A 21,328-nucleotide genomic window follows, 5' to 3' on the forward strand; every position below is an offset into this window, starting at 1 on the left:
TGTCCTTCTACATGTACTCCCTTTGTTCATCTCATCTGTCGTCGTGCCATGTTTGTTTGTGTACCTATATCTGCAGTCACTCATGACAAGATGACATCAAATCCATAAACCTCCTAGTCTACCATGATGCATGATCGTTCCAGATGCAGGTGACCAAGAGAGAAGACAAGGATGCGAGCTTCGAGCAAGGATGCGAGCTTCGAGCTGGAATGGAGGCTCCAGGAACTGCTAGTGAAAACTACGCAAAAGTTACTAGGAGATGGTGATGGGAAATCCAGATCAACAGTGACTGTCTGCGGAGTCTAGCTCAGCTAGAGGAAAAAACTGCACAATTTTTCGGAGGAGCAGTCCACGCTGCGAGAAGGTTGGGCAGACAAAATCTGCGCAGTTTTTGGAAGGAGCGGGCAGCGGGAGCCTGGTAGCCAAAACTGCGCAATTCCTGGAGGGAACTGGCAGCTGACTGTCGAGACCATGGCAACAAAAACTGTGCAATTCCTTGAGGGAATTGGTAGTCATCTTCTTGGAACTTGGCATCAAAAACTGTGCAATTCCTGGAGGGGTCGGAATTCAGCTGTTGGGACCTTGGCAGCAAAAACTTCGCAATTCCTGGAGGGAACTGGCATTCGGCTGTTGGGAGTTGTTGGCCGGAAAAACTGTGTTGATGCTAGAAGGTTGGCCTGTTGATCACCTCTACACAGTTTCTGAGCTAAGCGGGCTATTAGGTAGGAGAGAGCTTGCTCATGAAATCTGCATAGTTTTCCGGGTGAGCAGTCAGTCGGCTGACTGGTGGGATGGCTGAAAAAACTGCAAAATTTTCTGAGGGAAACAGGGATGAGCACTAGGTGTTTGTCCAAACTGGCTTCACAGTTTTCTCAGTTAATGGAGTGGCCAAGGTCTGCATCCTTTGCACAATTTTTTAGGGGAATCGGTCTCGAGGTGACTGCCGGGTCAAATTCTCTGATTGACCAACATGAAGGTTGATTGATCAGCTTGCGGGTAGTGCAGCTTGAAATAACTTACTTGGTGCTTCTGCACTATTCTGGGTGACTGTCAATCGAGTCGATGGCAGGGAAAAGGTTCGACTATCAAAGGTTGATCTGGTCGTCAGAACTTCAGCAAAACAACTAAGTGTGTGAGTGAGTGAAAAGATGCATACGTGAACTTGCAAACACACACTTACATGACTTGATGACGAGACGACTCAAACCATCCAGACACACATGCTCAACATGACTGACCGATGGTGTGAGCGATAAGCGCGACACTTTTGATTGATCATTGGTTGACAATGACGACGCTTACGCGACAGCGTATATGACTCTATGTGTGAGCGTGCTGATGTTTACATACTGAACACAACATGTACACACGAAGCAAAGACCTTGTATATGACTAGAACATGATCACAAGCATGACATTGACATCAACATGCAAAATTTGTCGATGGAATGATCAAGCAAGGTGGGTGCAAAGACTCACACGAGCTCACAGAGTGAACTTGAGTGCGTGTAGTCATCAAGTAAAACTCTCAAAATAGGCTCCGAAATTGAATGTGGGCCAAAATTTTGGAGGGTGTTGCAGCTGCTACAACGCATCCCTTACATGTACCCACTCATCCTTGGGAAAGTATTTCCATGGAATTTGTGGGAGGTTTACCAACAACCAAAAAGAGATATGACTACTTGTTCATGGTAGTTGAAAATTTTTTCAAGATGTGTGTTCTGATGCCCTGTTTAAAACTATTAGTGGGCAAGAAGCAACAAACTTGTTCTTTGGATAGGTTTGGGTTCACTTTGGGATACCAAGGATCATCATTTTATACGGGGACACAATATTTCTCAGTGAATTTTGGAATACATTTTGGGAGAATATGGACATGAAGTTGAAGATATTTATCACATTCCATCCACAGATAAATGTGTAGAAATTTCTCTATAGATTAGCTAGCTCTGATACCATGTAGAAATTATTACTGTAGATTAACCTGATAATGCAATATAACTAAAGAAAAATACTTTAATCTACTTCTACAATCAAACTTGCGGAAGCTTAACAGATTTGAGCAAGATCAAGTTGAACACATATAACAGGAAGAAGAATCAATGCACATGAAACACATAAGAATACTCAGGGGAAAGCCTCAGCTAAAAACCCCACTATCTATATTATCATACAAGGTGGAAATACATCAAGATTACACAAAGCTTTAGCTCTCACAGCTAGCCATCTCTTAGTACAATCCTCCTAGATGCTCACAGGCTAACAATGATTCTCGAAAACTTTCTCCTCAGCCCTCCAAGCCTCCTATTTCCTTGCGTAGTTTCTCCTGGGTGATTCTACTGTTACCAAGTGTAACACTGATCACTCACATTGATCTCACACCCTGTAAAACTGTGCTATCCTCAAGGAACCTTATTCCTTCTGCATGGATGAGTTTCCTTTATAGGAAAACTCATGCAACTGATAGTACACTGTCCCTGTCTTTAATCTCAACTGGGTCTTTCTCAGAATAGACATGCATGAGTTATTTATGAGAGAATCTTTAGTTATCTGGAGTACACTAGTTTGATGCATGCATGAATTAACTGATTGAACTCACAATTAGTTCTTCAAACTGTGTGGAACTAATTTAACTAGACATAGCTCAATTAACTGAGCTAACTAATTACAACTCAAATACAACTAAACCTTATCTCCTTAATTAAGGGATAATCTCCTTAATTTAATGGATAATTGTTGCATGACTTCACAAATACTTTTAGCTTGAATTTCTCCAACTAGTTAATCCACAATGAATTAATTAATTATTTTTCAAGCAACTAGTGAGACTAAATTCGAATTTTAATTCAAGGACAAACTAAAATTGGAATATTCTGGCTTCTATTTTTAGCATTTCTTATTGCTATTCTCAACACTCCCTCTCAACAAGAAAGGAATTCAACTTGATCCCAATCGTGAACCTTTGGAATGTTATGCATGCAACACTTATCTCTAGTGTTGTTTCTCCAGCAACTCCAGAAATGAGAAAACATCCAACCTAAATCAGTATGATGCATCTTTCATCAAAGTCTCTGACTGCTATTGCCTCTATCAACCAAAAACTTTGTGCTTTTGCTGGCTCTACCTTTTTTCACTGTTGTCAATCCTTCTCTGCACTCTTCATTATCTGACTACTCTAGCCTCTGTCACTTTAATCTTTGGCTGCATCAATCCCACTAATTCCTCCCACTACTATGTACTTTGGGCTCCCGTAGCAAGGTACGGTCCATGAGATAAAACCTCTCAATGGACCCTACCCAATTTCAGCCTTCTTGAGACTATCACTTCACATCGCCCCACCTCACACCTAGAGGTATGGTTGCATGTGATCCCTCTGCCCACTTGGCTCAAAATTCCCCCCTACTGGAGGTCTCTGCATGAGTGGATGCCTCCACTCGGTCTCCTCTCAACATCTCCAATTGTGGCTCCTCCACAATTGTCTGAGACTTCTTCTAGGACTTCATGTTGAGAGGTAATTTACTCTCCCTCTCAACCATCAAGTCTCTAACATTTTCCTTGCTCCTCAAGGCTTTCCATGCATCTTGAACCTCAAGAGCATACAGGTTCTTAACTCGTGAACCGATCTGTTTCACCTGTCTCGTCCCGATGTATCTAAGGAATACCTTTCCTTTACTGAAGACAACATCGTAGCCTTTTTCCTCCAACACTACGGCCGATACCAAGTTCTTCTTCAGTCCAGGCACATACTTTACATCTGTCAAGGTGATAAGAGCTCCATGCTCCCTCTAAAAAGTAACCATGCCCACTCCTGAAACACTATACCTTCCATCGTCACCCATCTCTATGCGCATATTGAGGTCTTTCTCCTCCAAGGCACTGAATAAACTTTTATCGTCGATCAAGTGGAATGAGGCTCCACTGTCAAGAAACCAACCATAACCCATCATCGTTGATACCTGCATGCAATGAGGGTACAGTCCATTTTGAACTAAGAGGCTAATGCCTCACCTTCCGATCCTACCGAGGATCCCTTCATGGACTTCTCCGATGGGAAATTAGTCGCATAATGTCCCATCTCAACTTGAAGTATGATATGAATTCGATTTGCACCTGCGACCCCAAACTTCAAACTTCAAATTATCTTCTCCGTATATTGTTCACAGCTCCAATAAACTCAACTCCTATAAAATTGACTCTGATACCATGTAGAATTTCCTACAAATTCTCTACAAATCTACCTTTGAGATCTATGTAGAAATTTCTCTATAGACCAGCTAGCTATGATACCATGTAGAAATTCTTACTGTATATTAACCTGATAATGCAATATAACTAAAGAAAAATAATTTAATCTACTTCTACAATCAAACTTGTGGAAGCTTAATAGATTTGAGAAAGATCAAGCTGAACACATATAACAAGAAGAAGAATCAATGCACATGAAACACATAAGAATACTCGGGGAAAGCCTCAGTTAAAAACCCCACTATCTGTATTATCATAAAAGGTGGAAATACATCAAGATTACACAAAGCTTTAGCTCTCACATCTAGCCATCTCTCAGTACAATCCTCCTGGATGCTCATAGGCTAATAAGGCTTCTCACAAACCTTCTTCTCAGCCCTCCAAGCTCCTATTTCCTTGTGTTGTTTCTCCTGGGTGATCCTACTGTTACCAAGTGTAACACTGATCATTCACATTGATCTCACACCCTGTAAAACTACGCAATCCTCAAGGAACCTTATTCCTTCTGCATGGATGAGTTTCCTTTATAGGAAAACTCATGCAACTGATAGTACACTGTCCATGTCTTTAATCTCAACTGGTTCTTTCTCAAAATATACATGCATGAGTTATTTATGAGAGAATATTCAGTTATCTGGAGTACACTAGTTTGATGCATGCATGCATTAACTAATTAAACTCACAATTAGTTCCTCAAACTGTTTGGAACTAATTTAATTGGACATAACTCAGTTAACTGATCTAACTAATTACAACTCAAATACAACTCAACCTTATCTCCTTAATTAAGGGATAATCTCCTTAATTTAAGGGATAACTATTGCATGACTTTACAAAGACTTCTAGCTTGAATTTCTCTAACTAATTAATCCATAATGAATTAATTAATTATTTTTCAAGCAGCTGGTCAGACTAAATTTGAATTTTAATTCTCAATTTTAATTCAAGGACAAATTAAAATTGGAATATTCTGGATTCTATTTTTAGCATTTCTTGTTGCTATTCTCAACAAAATGGGAAAAAAAAAGTAGTCAACAAGATTTTGGTGCATCTTTTGAGGGGATACAACCAAAATTATCTAAATACTTGGGACAAAAATATGGTATATATACAAGATTCTTACAACAGAGCAGTCCACACTTCTATAGGAAAGTCTCCATTTGAAACTTTCATCTTTGGACATTGCATATGGGAAGAAAGGACGAGTGAGCGAAGATATTACAAGGGATGCCTTTAGGACTGAAAATTTTATAGAGAAGATCAAGAAGATCCATATACAAGTACAAGAGACACTGCTTAAGTCACAAGAAAAATATAAGGCCAAGCATGATCATCATAGTATAGAGAAATTGTTCAAGCTAGGAAACAAAGTATGGCAACAGCTGAACAAGGAGAGGCTACAAGGGCCTTGTAAGAAAATGAAGTATCTAAGGTATGGTCCCTTCTAGATACTGGAAAAGTTGGGCGATAATTCCTATCAACTCAATTTACCGCCATATATGTGCATTTACTTAGTTGTGAATGTAGAGAATCTAAAACTATATGGGCCCTCCATGCTAGATTAGGAAGAGGAAAAGGTCTTACCTTCTATGGAGTATTTGGCACCAAATTCTCATGCATAGTTGAAAAAAGATATAGTTTCATAAAAGAGGTCCAAAACTATAAGACAGGGGTAATGTAACCCTTGGCAGACTAGGTTGAAAGGACAACTTCCAAGCAAAGCTAAATGGTACATTAGAGAGAAGGTGAAGGAAAATTTTCCTCACCTCATCCAGTAGAAGCTTTTGGGGACAAAAATCCTACAAAAATGGGGATTTATGATCTATATTGGATCATTATAATGTTTATCATCCATCTTGATGCTTTCATAGTGGAAAAAGTGGAGGACTCAATAAGACGATTTATACCGGCAGGACCCAATTTGGAAAAATCATGTTTGAAACCTTATGGGAACAATTTGAGGCATCAAATGCCATTTTTTAGGGGTAAAATTTATGATTTTAACATCGAACCTTTTTTTTATTATTCTACACACAGAGACCTTTCCAACGGTGTAAGAATCACGTCAATCAGAGTCTGTATGTGAAAGTTATGTCACTCATAAGTTGAGCTTCATGTTTTCATCACCATAATTCGAGAGGATGCCATGTAAACCCCCATTATTCATGGAAAATGGGATAGTCACATGATTATGATGAATAATACTCTAGAAGAGTCTATATTGCAATTCTAGTTAAGAGTTAAGGTAGGCAAACCTAACCACTAGTTGGATATCAAGTTGTGTTATAACTGAGCCACTAGGAGGAAAAGGGGTTCCATTCTTTCAAGTGTATGTGTTCCATATATGAGAAAAAATAGCCAAGATGGATAGGAGGTAGAGCACACACAGAGGATTTGAGCATTGTAGTAGCCCATGGGCCACAAGCCATACTTCTTTGTACTCATAGCCATATTTCCATTCAGAGAAAGAGAGTAGAGCGACCTCAACTTCTAGCTGGGTTTTTCTACCAAAATGGTTTCTCATGTCATATTATGTGTGAGATGTGTTTGTGAGCTTTTATTTTGTCATTATTTATTTTCTGCATAATTTTAACTCTCATGCATACACTATTAAGAATATTCTAAAAATCTAAAAGGAAATAAAACTTTAATAGTGTAGAATTTCAAATTTTAAATATATTTTCATTAGATCTATTATGACTAACTATCCAGCGGAATATCCATGGTGGTTTATGGATCAACTATGTTTGATTATTAATATTAATCAATAATATTAATAGTTTCTTATGTTTGACCGAAGTTGAAGTGTGTTGACTGTCAAACATAATCAAACATAGTCAACCACAGTAGTAAATGTGGTTGACTAATTTTGTAATGTGACAATGCGACGTTGGAAAAATTGGAATGTAATGTAACATTGCGACAAAGATTGTCATATTGTGACAAAGTTTGATCATGGTCAAAAATTTAAATAATGACTATAAAGGTTGACTTTGTTTGACATTGTTAACTAATTTGGTTAACTATGTTTGACTATTGATATTAATCAATAATAATAATAATAGGAAATTATATTTGACTAAATTTGAAGAGTATTGACTATCAAACATAGTCCACACACAGTCAAATATAGTCAACCACATTAGTAATTGTGGTTGACTAATTTTGTAATGTCACAATGCGATGTTGGATAGATTTATGTACCATTCTAACGCCACATGTTTTATTATGAATATTAATAAGAGATTGTGTTTGACCAAAGTTGAATATTATCATCAATTATTTAAACATTGACTATAAAGGTTGACTTTTTTTACTATGTTTGACTATTAATATTCATCAATAATAATAATAGTGATTATGTTTGACCAAAGTTGAAGAGTGTTGACTATCAAATATAGTCAAGAATATTCAACCATATTCGTAAATGTTCTTGGCTAATTTTTTAATGTCACATTGCTTCGTTGGATAAACTGCAATTTAATGTAACATTGCGACAATGTTTGTCACATTGCAATGTTGGATAGATTTCAATGCCATTACAGCATCATAATGTTATTATTATTATTATTCAACTTTGTTAACATTAATATTTATATGAACATCGTTGAGTATTGGTGACAATATTGAGTATGGTCTATCAGTGTTCACCATGCTTGACCATAGTTGATTATGGACGATCTTGGTTGACCATTCTAATTATGTTGATGTTGGATGGACTTGGTTGACCATGGTTGACAATGTTGACCTTGATTGACCATATTTTCTCACTATTGACCATAGTTGACTATAGAGACATTAATTGACCATTATAGTTAAATGTATTTGACTAATGGTTGACTTTATTTGATTATGTTTTTCTATGTTTCACTAATATAATTGACTATGTGTTTTATATATATATATATATATATATATAATAAACCTTAATATTATAAAAAAACCCTAATATTATAAAACCTTAAATTTTAAACTATACTATTGTAAACCCTAAATTTATATTATTATATTTATTTAATTAAAATATTAATTTATTTTCATTTACATAATATTAATTTAATTAAAATAATAATTTATTTTCATTTATATATGTTTATTTAATGTTATTAATAAAATAAATTATTATTTATATAATGTAACTATTCCTCTTTCATTAAAAAAAATTATTAAAAAAAAAAAAGACAAAATCGCTTTAACCTCTAAATGAATATGTAAAGATAGAAACAAATGCTCCTCAATCATAATATATTAATGTTCAACCAATATTATCCATTTTTTCCCAAATAAAGAAATATTTTTAATAAGATTTATATAAAAATATTTTATTCCGACGCCAAATTATGGGAAGCATGGGAGGTTCATATATGTGGATCCTCAGTGTCTTGGGGTGCCTGAAAAAAGGGTGGCATGGATTCTCATTGTAAAGAATTACAAGGGGTCTTTCCAAACCACATTGCACTTAGCTAGAGTGACACTAAATTGGTTCAGCGACTGGACTTTTGGGGCGTCCCTTTCCGTTGTCTGAATTGTCATCGCACAGGACACCTTCTGGCCCATTGTCCTCAGCGTTGGGGGCCCAGACCTATGGCAACTCGACGCCCTCAACAGGGTATCTCGAAACAGGCCAAAGATATATTCGTTGATGCTTCGTCACATAGGGGATCTGAGACTCCATTGCGCGGCACTGGCTCTCCATAGCATACAGGTATTTCTTTACCCTCTTCTTATGGCCAACCGTTCCATCATCTGTTGTTTTTCTATTAGAATCTGCACAAATTCACATTCCTTCCTCCTCAATCTCTGAAGGTTTGGACCCCCCTTCCGTTGATGCCACATTACATGGGATTGCTTCATATATTCGCTCTTCATGTGAATGTTTTTCACCTCAACCTAATGCTCCGCCACATCCGATGCTCCATGACCCTCTCTCCTCCACTCACATTATGTATATTTCGGCAAAGTATCCATCTCACATCATACCCTCCTCCCTGGCTTCTAGCCCCTCTCCCAACCCAACTTCTGTATCACCACATTCACCTCTAAATTCCCCCACAAATTTCGTGGAAAGTGATCTATATTTCCTTCTCCAGAAGAAAACCTTGGACCTCTGGTCACTCACCATCCACAAACCGCCTGGTCCCTCTTCCCCTCACATTAGCCCTACATCTGTTGGTAACATCATTTTCAGACGCAAAAAGCCACGAGACAGCAGGCACTTCCATGGACGTCCATCTCCCCCACCATCCTTCATTCCTACGGAATATCATGCCCTTATTGATGTTCCCATTGTTGATTCTATCCCTACTCGGGCCCTTGGAGCACAGAAGCCCACTCAAGGACAAACATGACCTTTATTCTTTCTCTCAATATGAGGGGACTAGGGGCCGCCCCTAAATTTCTGGCCCTAAAGGATCTCTTTTCTTCCATTCGCCCCTATATTATTCTTCTACAAGAAACAATGCACACTGCTCCCCAAGTGATTGGTTACTTTCGGAGAATGCTACCGGACTGGCACTAGCCGCCACAGATGCACAAGGTCTCTTGAGTAGTTTGATTTCTATCTAGGGCCCCAGATGGGTCAGGGTCCGGGTTTTTTCCTATTTTGTTGGGATTCTCCCTGTCGGACACATTCGTGGTCTCTTGGGCTGCATTCATATACTAAATGTATATGCCCCATACCATGATCGAGAGCTTTTATGGCAGCATCTGGTTGAGTCAGAGTTACTTGACCTATCTTCTCTTGTTTGGTGGGTGATCTAAATTATACTTTTGACACGCATGAGATCTGGTGTTGCACCAAAAGAGCTGATGCCATGGCACACAGACTTAATTCTACTATCATGGATCATAACTTGGTGGATATTTGTCCCTCCACTATCATTCCCACTTGGGATAATGGACAGTTGGGTGAGAGTTACATTGCTAAGCGACTAGACCGCTTCCTCCTTCATGAATAGATCATTGAGCGACTTGGGATGGTCTCATATGATATTATCAGCTGCCACATATCTGACCATCGCCCCATCGCTCTCCACTGGTGTAGGGATGAATTCCGTGGCAGCTTTCCCTTCAAGTTTAATCGGATTTGGTTGGAATATCCCACTTATTTTGATCTTGTAATGGAATTTTTGCGCAGAGAAGTGAATCGACATCCCTCCCATATGAGGTCCTTTATTGATAAATTGGGGATCTTGCGGCAGGAGACCAAGCAGTGGGAGATAAGCAAGAAGCGACACTTGAACAGAGAACTTGCAGCTATTAATAAGGAACTTCTGGAGATCCACCCACTCTTATCAGGCCACTCACTCCCGAACGACATTTGATGTTGCATTCAGGCATTGGAAATTAGAAGGCAAGCACTGCTTCTCATTAAGGATACCACATGGAGATTAAAGAGTAGAGTTATTTGGATCCAGGATGGTGACCGGAACACAAAGTTCTTCCACAGATATGCTCATTTCAGGCATCATACCAATTCCATATGGGAGATCTATGACTCAGAAGGTATCAAATGCCAAACTCAAAAGGAAATTAGTCGGGTCGCCTCCTCTTTCTTTCAACAAGCCTACGGCCGAAGAACATTGGACTGCCCGGAGGATCAAATTTGGGGAATATAACACTACCCCAACATGTTTGATGATGATGTGAATCATTCCCTATACAAACCAGTCTCTGTGGTGGAAATACTTGAGGTACTAAAATCCTTCAAAGGTGACAAAAACCCCGGCCCTGATGGTTGGACTGTCGAACTGTTCACTCACTTTTTTTACCTCTTTCAGGCTGATCTGATAAACTTGGTTGAGGAATCTCGGATTCTACGATATTTTCATCCCCTCCTTAACTCCACCTATATTTCTTTGATTCCAAAGAAGCCTCTTACGCATTCCTTCTCTGATTTCCGCCCCATTTCACTTTGTAATCTTGTTTATAAAATTATCTCCAAGACCATTGCAAACCGTTTGAGACCCACTCTCTCCTCGTTCATCACCCCACAACAATTTGGTTTTCTTAAAAATCGACAGATACATGATGTCATTGCAATCGCTTAGGAATGTCTACATTCCATCCATACAAAGAAATTAAGTGCTGCAATTATGAAGGTGGACCTTAAAAAAGCATTTGATTATCTGGATTGGGTGTATTTGTGATTGGTCCTCCATAAGGTGGGTATTCAGTCCTTGGTTGCTGAGTGGACCATGGCTTGTGTATCAAATGTACAATTCGTGGTGATCATAAATGGATACCCGATGACATATTTTAAGGCTGGGAGGGGTCTTCGACAGGGTTGTTCACTTTCACCCCTCCTTTTTATTCTGGCTTTAGATGGTCTGAGTCTTCACATATCTAATGTTGTTGCTGAAGGAAATTTTCAACCTCTCCACATCGACAGAAATATTCGGATTTCTCACAACTTCTTTGTTGATGACATGCTCATCATGGGGATCCTCAACAGGTTTGCTTGGCTACACCTTTTTCACACTTTCACTAAATTTGGTAATGCTACTGGCTTAAATATGAACCAAAGTAAATTAGCTATTGTACATGATCAAGATGATTTGAATATTACTGATTATATTTCTAATTTATTTGGGATTGCTTCTGAGTACATGTCTGGTGGGTTGAAATACCTTGGTTTCCATATTAAGCCTTGTAACTATAGGGCCTTAGACTGGCAGTGGCTTGTTGACCGATTTTATCGGAAAATATCGGGCTGGGAATTCAGATGTCTTTCTATGGGAGGGCGCTTCACTCTTACGCAGGCTGTGATAACTCAAATGGGTGTGTATTGGGCACACTTATTCCACCTGCCCATCTCCATCATCAAGAAATTAAATGGGATCATTTCTCATTTCATCTGGTCCAGCATGCGGCAGAAGCACAAATATCATCTCACAAAACTGGAACATATCTCTATGCCGAAGCGACTGGGAGGCTGGGGCATCTTGCATTTGAAGTGATTTGGTCATGCTCTTCTGCTCAAATCATTATGGTGTGGGATCTTTGGAGTTGGTACATGGAGTCAAATTATAAATCATAAATATTTGAAAGGTATTGATTTTAAGGTCTGGATGCGTAAGGGTTGTATTGGCTGTAACTCCAGCCTTGCGGTCTAGCACATTTTTGTTAAGATTTGTCATCTATTTCTTTCACTGCTTACATGGTGATTAGGCACAAGACACCACATAGCTATTGGTCGGGATTGCATCTGAGGACTGGAGGATAGTGACACTATCTCGGATCCTCTCATTTAGGGTCTTAATGACTCAGGCGTTTTCTTTTGGCAACAAGTCATTATGACTTGGCATAGCATTTTCCCTATTTGGAATCATTCTACGGAGATGGGTCTATATGGACAGAATGTTGTGGAGTGGGAAAAGGTCTACATGTAACTTCAGCTGACTGGGATCCGCAGGGACTCAGAAAGTGACTTGATCACATGGCACGGCAAGATGAAGGCAAACAACATTATGGTGGCGGATGCCTATCTAAATCTTTGTTGTTTGGATGACAATCAACCTGAGGTTAGCTAGTTTTAAAAATTATGGAACTCTAACATTCCTACAAAAAACACTCTATTTCTCTTGTTAGTCTAGAGAAACAAAACTTTGACATGGGAAAACCTTCAAAAAATAAACTGGTTCGGACCTGGGTATTGTGTTCTATGCAGGAATGCAGAAGAGGATAATTGGCATATGTTCATCAAGTGTCCTGTGGTTTCTATATTCTGGCAAAACCTGGATGCCACATATGGACTCCAACTCCCGCAGTTCACTTGCATAACTGACTGTCTTGAATGGTGGAGTAAACAACACAGTTCATGGCGCTATATACCTCCTATTTTCCTTTGGGAGATCTGGAGATGGAGGAACAATATTATCTTCAACGACTATTGAGAAAACTGTGCTCTGGTGTTGGAAAGAATTAGAAGAAAAATCTTTGTTGAATTACAAGTTGGTATATTCACTAAATCCAACACTGGCCCTGAGATCATTTACCCTGCTGGGTTCTTCGATGGCGCATCACAACGCAACATATGTGGATGCGGATTCATTCTCCTCTTTTCATCTGAGCTGACATATCATGTTCATTGGGGGGCGGGTAGAGGCACCAATACAAAGGCTGAAGCTATGGAGTTATGGGGACTTCTCAGGTTTGTTCATTTTCTAGATATTCAATCTGTCCACATCTATGGTGACTCAAAGGTCATCATAGACTATGTTTGGAGCAAGGCTATCATCTGCAAATCCTCCATTCAAGGCTGGTTACAACAAATCACGACACTCTAGAGTTCACTTCAACACTCCTCCATTCAACACATTAGCAGGGATTTCAACATTGAAGCAGACTGTCTCTCCAAAAAAGGCATCATAAACAATCTGGATGGTCTTCACATAGAGATCAAGATGGGCGAGACTTGGTTCGAGGCCGGGATTATGCCATTTCCAGGATAACTTACTAATCCTAATAATTCTTTTTTGATATCACATAGATCCCTTCTGTTATTTCCTTTTTGATTTAATAGTTACGAAATTTCAGATATGCTATATTATTGCCTATTATCAGCTACACATGTTGTTACTATTTTTGAACTATCTGATATCCACAATTGTAAGATCAGTTTTTGCTACTCGGACTGGTTATTGGGATACAATTGTATGAATGCATGATAGCAGAAATGCACCAACATACTATCTCTAAAGCGTTGCTATTTGGGATACTTAGCTATGAAGAATATGTAATTACTATATATGAATGAATATATCGCTTTTTTCATCTGAAAATTAAAATAAAAATAAATAAATAAATTATAAAAAAAAGAATTTTAATTAGCGTGCAAAATTATGGTAAGCCAACTGATTTGAAAAATGTTTTAAAAAATATTAATTTTTTAAAAGAAAATATAAATTAATGAAAAATAAATCTCATTCATGTCATCCATGGTTTCTCTATCATATTTTATTGAATTTTTCCAAGAGTTATGTTTTTTCAATCTATTTATATGAGTCATTTATCATTCTTATATCATATTTTGTTTTTTTAACTATTTTTAATTAAATAAATTATGTTATTTATTAATGATTTGTTTTCCTCAACATTTATTAGTTTATTAATATTTTTTGTCTACTCAACTTTGATTTTATTCACAGCTTGTTGTGAGTTTGTTTAAAATTAGTTAGTAATATTTTTTACTAAACTTTGACTTTTTTTTTAAGTTTGGTAAGACTACATCTTTATCATGTTCAATATATCACCTCGATCAGGACAAGGAATTGAACCGGTAACTTTCATCAAGAAGTTCCTTAATAGAGCACCTAATCACCACCTATTCAAGACCCTGGTGAACTACTAAACCTTGATTTTATTACCTTTCTGCAAGTCTCATTATTATTTTTATTAACATATTATAGTTCCATAATTTAATAATGCTCTTTTCTAATAACGTAATATGTATGATTGGTTACACTATTATATAAGAATATCCCAAGCATAGTATAATACTAAGTATGCAGGGGATGGGACCCCAAACCACCACTCATGTGTATGTGAGTTGTAATCCTGAGTATGACTTCTATTTATTAATATATCCAAGCATATTTATGTTGAGTGGTCAATTATGTAGAGGTCAGTATTTCTCACTCATTGAGTTAATGATCTTCCCTATACCTAGAAATGGATGGGGATGGTACCCTGTTATATGGAATTTTCATCTACGGATAAACACATTTTCCCTAGATGGGTGACTACACCTAGAACAACAGAAAGAAAGTAGTTTAACATTTTCTAATAGAAGATAGATGAGATAGAGGAACTTATGTGTAGTCTTTCGCTTCCTAGATCTCTTTTGAATCGCTCCTGTCGCTCCCACTTGAATTAAATCCGCTCAAAAGATACCTGCATCAAGAGAAATAGAAACAAGAAATGATCAAAGCATACATGATATATCTACTATAAAACAATGGAATCGAAGACATTGAAACACATAATGATCACAGATATGAACAATCATATGAGAAAAGGAATAAGCTCTTTATTAATGTAGAAAGAAGAGTATCACCCAATACAGCTCGATTTTGTGCCACTCCTCCAGCTTCAGTTCAACCCTCGCCACACCAAAAGCACACAACTCCAGCAACATAACATTGCTTAACATAAACTCAATCCTCAAACCAATAGAATTTCCTTACAAACTTCAGATTCTATCCCCCTTGATCACTATGATGAGTGCTCAATTTATAGGAAATGGGGGTGGTTTTGTTATAAATGAGGGTATTGAATGGCTTTCCAATCTTGGAGTTAGTTTCCATGGAGCAAGAGGATAAGAGGTTAATGGATCCTTAGCCTATCCAATTTCGAGCTCATAGGAGGAGATAAGAGATGGGAACCTTCTAGAATCATCTAGAATGAAGGAATATTCCCAGAACCCTATGCAAATTTTGCTCAATCTCGCCCAGCGTAGGCTAAAGAGGGCCTAAGTGCACTGCAGTGCAGATCACAGTGGGCCTGCCTTCTCTGCAATGCACTGTCTCAAGGCTTGGGCTAGCAGGCATTTCAGGAGGGCTTCAGACCATGAAACTTTCATAGAAGGAGTCATTCAATGAGTTGACTTCTCTAGGGCATGTAACAATTGAATTAGGGTTTGATGAGCCCTAAAAGCATTGATCTGAATGTCAGGAGTGATGTGCCCAAATAGACCTGTAACATACCCAAACCATTGCTTTTGCGTATGTGATATTTTGTCCTGAGTATGGATCTGTTTATTAATAGATCTGTTACATAGGTTGTACCTCTACACATAAAATCACATCCTGATCATCTTACTTCCATGGCTTGTTAAATGAGTGATGATACATCTCCTTTGTATTTAGAAACAAATTTAGTTTTGTGGATGTTTTTTATACTTTAAAATAATGAAGTAAAATAGCTTCCATATATAAGTCTAAGTTTGAGCATTAAGTAACCAAAACACATGGTCTTCGCCAATCTAAATGATGAAGTCCTAGCAAGTATACGTCCCTGATTGTTGTCCCCCATTCACAATTTTGTAAAAAAGTGTGATGAATCATTATATGCACATTTTTAAAAGTTCAAAATTTTCAATGGATCTATAAATATGCTCCTTACTTTGTCACTTCAAGTGAGATAATACGTTACTTGAGAAAGCTTGGGTAGCATAAAATATTTACAAGATATATCCATATATAACATAAAACCATTTACAAGAAGAACCAATTGTAAAGGTTAACCTATTTTATTGTTACAACTATTCCTTTATGAGATGTAGAATGGGTACATCCATTACGTGTTTTATCGAACCAAACTCTATTCTCAGTGCACTTCCTAATAACATGACTTACTGTAATATATAGAAGAAGGATAGACTTCTTGCCAAAATCTTAGAACTGATTGTAAAGGTTAACATATTTTATTGTTACAACTATTCCTTTATGAGAACCAAACTATATTCTCAATGCACTGCCTAATAACATGATTTACTGTAATATATAGAAGGATAGACTTCTTGCCAAAATCTTAGAACGGATTGTAAAGGTTAACCTATTTTATTGTTACAACTATTCCTTTATGAGATGTAGAATGGGTACAGCCATTACGTGTTTTATCAAACCAAAATCTATTCTTAGTTCACTACCTAATAACATGACTTACTGTAATATATAGAAGAAGGATAGACTTCTTGCCAAAATCTAAGAAACTAGCAAAATATGAGGAAATTAAATCTCTAAAATATGGGGATCCCTGCTGCATCAAATTATAATAAGAAGAAGAAGAAGGATTTTCCTGCAATATTATGTTTTGACTGAGGGAAGGGGAGTGGGGTTAGTGATGATCATTTGTTCCATTGATGGTGTGTATTATGTTATTTAGTTGAAGGCCATTAATCGTTTTCAATCAGTCATACTAATAATCTCTCATTCAATCCTCCAACAATAATTGGCACCATGATTTGAAGGTATATATTTCCATAGCATGATCAATTGTTTCTTTCAAGCCTTCTTCTTGATTAATACTATCATGGGTATTTTGAACACGGTCATAACTCTATCTATAAAGATTGTCTCCATCTACTATTGCCTTTCCACAATGTTTGTGTACCCTTGTTTTCAAGGGTAGACTTTGAAAGTATAATGACTCCTTTATCGTATTTTGAGGGAGAAGGAATGGCTCTTTCTTTATATGGATTTTGAAATTTGGGCTCGAATTCACCCATTTGGACCCCCTTTCTTAACTGAGTATTCTAGTAATTATTTATTTCATTGTTTGTTCGACCAAGGAGTTGCCCTGCTATCAACATCCATCTGCAAAATACCATTTGGTATTAATGGTCCTTCAAAATCATTGTATGAAATTTGTTTGAATTCTTATGTGAACATTCTAAATAAGATTAGCAAACGTCCTTAAATTGAAAAACAAATCACTCGCATACCCATTGCCAAAAACATAGTGTAATCTAACAATAAGTTCCTCTTCCTCAGGGGAAATATTTCATCGCTTAATATCTCAATGAAGATCATTTAACCAATGTAGTCTACAAATTTTCCCACATTGTTTGAAAATTGCAACAAAAACAAAAAATTCTTAAGCTCGAGCTTTTTCATGAAAGGAAAATTTAATGGAGAAACTTAAAGATGTCGTCTAGTGCTCTCACTCGTGCCAATGACAAGAAAGAAAGAAAGAAATATAAATTATTTTAACGTCCACAAGGCTAAAGATAGCCTATGGGAAAAATAGATTCTTCATCTGGTTGATGTATTCGACCCTTTTCCTATGAAGCCTCACAATAAATGCTCCCATCTTCTTGAAAAACCCCTCACTAAATAGATTATCCCAAGAGCTAGCTGCCAGAATATCTGCATAAATTTCCCTGTTGTCTTTGAAGGCCTCGCATTCTAAAATGAAATTCTTTTCTATTTCCACTTTTCCATAATAACAAAAAATACATACTCTTTCCTCCCACACTTCTTTTGCCCTTTTCCAGCGCCCTGTTTCAAAATGGAGTTGATGAGAATCAATCCTTAATTGAGCAATAAGAATTTTGGCTTTCCAAGAAATATTGGCCTATATTTACACTTTTTGTTAATGTCATGAAAATTGTTATGCAAAATGAAAAGTGAATTGAATCTATAACGTGGCCACGCTAGGTGATGGCGAGGCGAGCGAATGGAATATGGAGGAGGCAATTGTTATTAAAAATGACAAGTGAATTGAATTCCTAACGTGCCTACTCTACCTACCAAAAATCAAGTGGTTAAGTTCGATACCTCCACTTCGCTCCCAGCTAGTGCTTCCACTCGTGCCAATGAATCAAAATCGGTTAATGTCTTAATCACCATGAAATTGTTATGGGAAATTACTAATGAATCGATCTGTAACATGGCCTGCTAGGTGATGGCAAGGGGAGAGGATGGAATATGGAGGAGGAAATTTTTATATAAAACGACAAGTGAATTGAATTTGTAATGTGGCCACACTATGGGATGGCGAGGCAAGCCAATGGAATATGGAGGCAAGTGGATGGAAAAATAAAAAATATTAAATTATTCGATAATGCTTAATAGTAGGTTCATAAGTCAATAACATCCATTTATTTGGTTATGTAACGAAGAATATTTGTTGGAGGTGAAATTTCAAGCATTTATTTATTAAAAAATTAAAATTCTGTGAGTAATGTTTTGAAATAAATATGTCTATCTACATAATTACTTAATTCTTACAGTTTTAATTAGGTATATGAATAACCACTAGATTATCCACTAGAATTTAACTAAAATGTTTAATTAGTAGTATAACATAAATATTATATAATGATACAGGAAAATTTAAAGAAACATAGCATTATATAAGCTATTTTTTAAACGATGTCCTATTATTCATTATATTGAATCAAGGATATTTACAAAGTAATAGTTATGAAGAAGAACAAGGCTCAAAGAGTTACTATACCATCTAATCAGTCAATCAAGACACAAGTAGACCAATATATTATGAATCTTGGACTGCAAGAACAAAAGGACTAGTTATGGTATAAATAATATTCCAAAAAGAAATAGATAGAGCCTCAAAAGAAACCAACAAAATTAATCATCTACAAGATGGAGCCTCATAATAGTTGTCATTGCACCAAATAAAAGAACCGACTTTCGAATTATAGACTAAATCAGGTCCCTATACTACTAGTGTAACCCCTTATTATTATTAGTGCAACCCCCCTATTATATTATTGTGCCCATATAGTCCCAATGTTGTTATTATTATGCCCCATAGAAGCTCACTATTTTTATTGTCGTGCCCCTAAAATATTATTTTTATGTAGGTTCTGATTGTATTGGGACTCCATAGACTACTATATATAGAAAGGAGGTCTTGTCATTTGTATCAGTCAAGAATTGTTCATTTGTGTAATGTAAAGGATGTTTCCCCCTTGAAGAGGCTTATTTTGAAGTCGTTGATCTATCTTTTCTATCTTTTGTGAGCTGGTCCCATAACATTTGGTATCAGAGCTTTGGATTCTAGGGTTTTGCTGCTCCAAACAGGTCATCGTGGCATTTTCGCTATAATGTTTTTTCTGCAATGTTTCAGAAGCTAAAAACAAAACAAATTTGATCCAAAATCGTTCTGAACCTAGGGTCTAAATTTCAGATCTTGTCTCACTATATTTCCTGAGATATGATCTAAGAAATTTAGGGTTTTTGCAAGCTCCATAATTCCATCACAAACAGGTTATCGTGAAATTTTCACTATAATTTGTTTTTTACGAAGGTTTGGACTCTAAAATGAAAACCCATTTGAGCCTAAATATTAATGAAGCTCTGGCCCAAATTTCATATCTTTTTTATCTATATTTTTGGAGATATGGTCCAAGACATTTAGGGTTTTTGCATGCTCCCGAATTACATCCCAAACAAAAGACCTAGGGAAAATCATCATAACTTTCTCTCTGAGCATCAGATTGAAATTTATTAAAAAGTTATAGAAAGAGGATGGACTGTAGTGTTATTTTTATTGGTTTCAGATCCTAAGGTCGAAACAGTGACATGTGGCACTTCGTACAATTTAGCTCTACTGAAAAATTATATAATTAGGTCATCTTGGGAGATTAGGCATAACTCTTTCTTGAAGAATCCAATTTCGATCAGACTAGTGGCATTGGAAATAGGATACAGAGGGCTACTGCAGGTCATAATTTTAAACCTTGGAGATCTGAAATTTCAAAGATAAGACATATTCAGGATCGAGCTGCTAAAAGCAAGAAAATGACTTACTCGAATCAATAAAATAGAAACACCTAGTATGCAAAATTGGATGGATGATTTTAAGAATGTGATCGAAGCTAAGATAAATAGTTTATATGTGTCATGGAAGCTAATATCGATGGTAGGGAAGCATATTTGAAGAAAGGCATGGAAGATTTGAAGGAAGGTGGGACAAAGTTGCTACAAGAAAGGTATCATAATGATGAAAAGGTAGTAGAGGAAACTCATGATGAGAAAAAAATAAATGTTAATCATGATTTCATAGAATCTAACATTGGATTGAATATCCACCATATTCCAAAGATCTATATGAGGAAGTTTGATGGCAAGGATCCCATAACATGGATACTACAGATGGAGAAATATTTTGATCTACATGATGTGTAACTGTTACAAAAGGTACGTATTGCATCTTTATATTTAGAACTGAATCAATTTTTATGGTATAAAGGGCTTTTTTCTCGTAAACCACTTGTCACCTGGTCAATTTTCACGGAGGAAATGATAGCACATTATGAGGATACAAAGAGAAATACCTTCTTTAGCCAATTGATAAATCTCAAACAAAAGGGTTCAATGGCAGAGCACATTGAGGACTTCCAAAAATTGAATATAAGGAAAAAAAATATTCCAGAGGAGCATAGGATTGATGTGTTCATAGGGAATTTAAATGATAACATCCAACATGAGGTTCGCCTTTGGGAACTTGATTCATTAGAGAAGGCATTCGGGTTGGCAAGAAAACTGTAAAGCAAAATTATGGCAATAAGGAAGCCTACCACTCATAACTATAAATATGGAAGTGTTGTTTC

At 36.9% G+C, this 21,328-nt stretch overlaps 1 pseudogene; it reads right to left on the reverse strand.

The window, feature by feature from the left end:
• Positions 1-16,890: 16,890 nt before the first annotated feature.
• Positions 16,891-21,328, reverse strand: part of LOC149159965 (uncharacterized) — a 64,191-nt pseudogene continuing 59,753 nt past the window's right edge.

Source organism: Pinus tabuliformis, chromosome 5_2 (assembly GCF_031772625.1).
Source record: "Pinus tabuliformis cultivar Carrire ecotype Pingquan chromosome 5_2, CPIR1, whole genome shotgun sequence".
NCBI lineage: Eukaryota > Viridiplantae > Streptophyta > Pinopsida > Pinales > Pinaceae > Pinus > Pinus tabuliformis.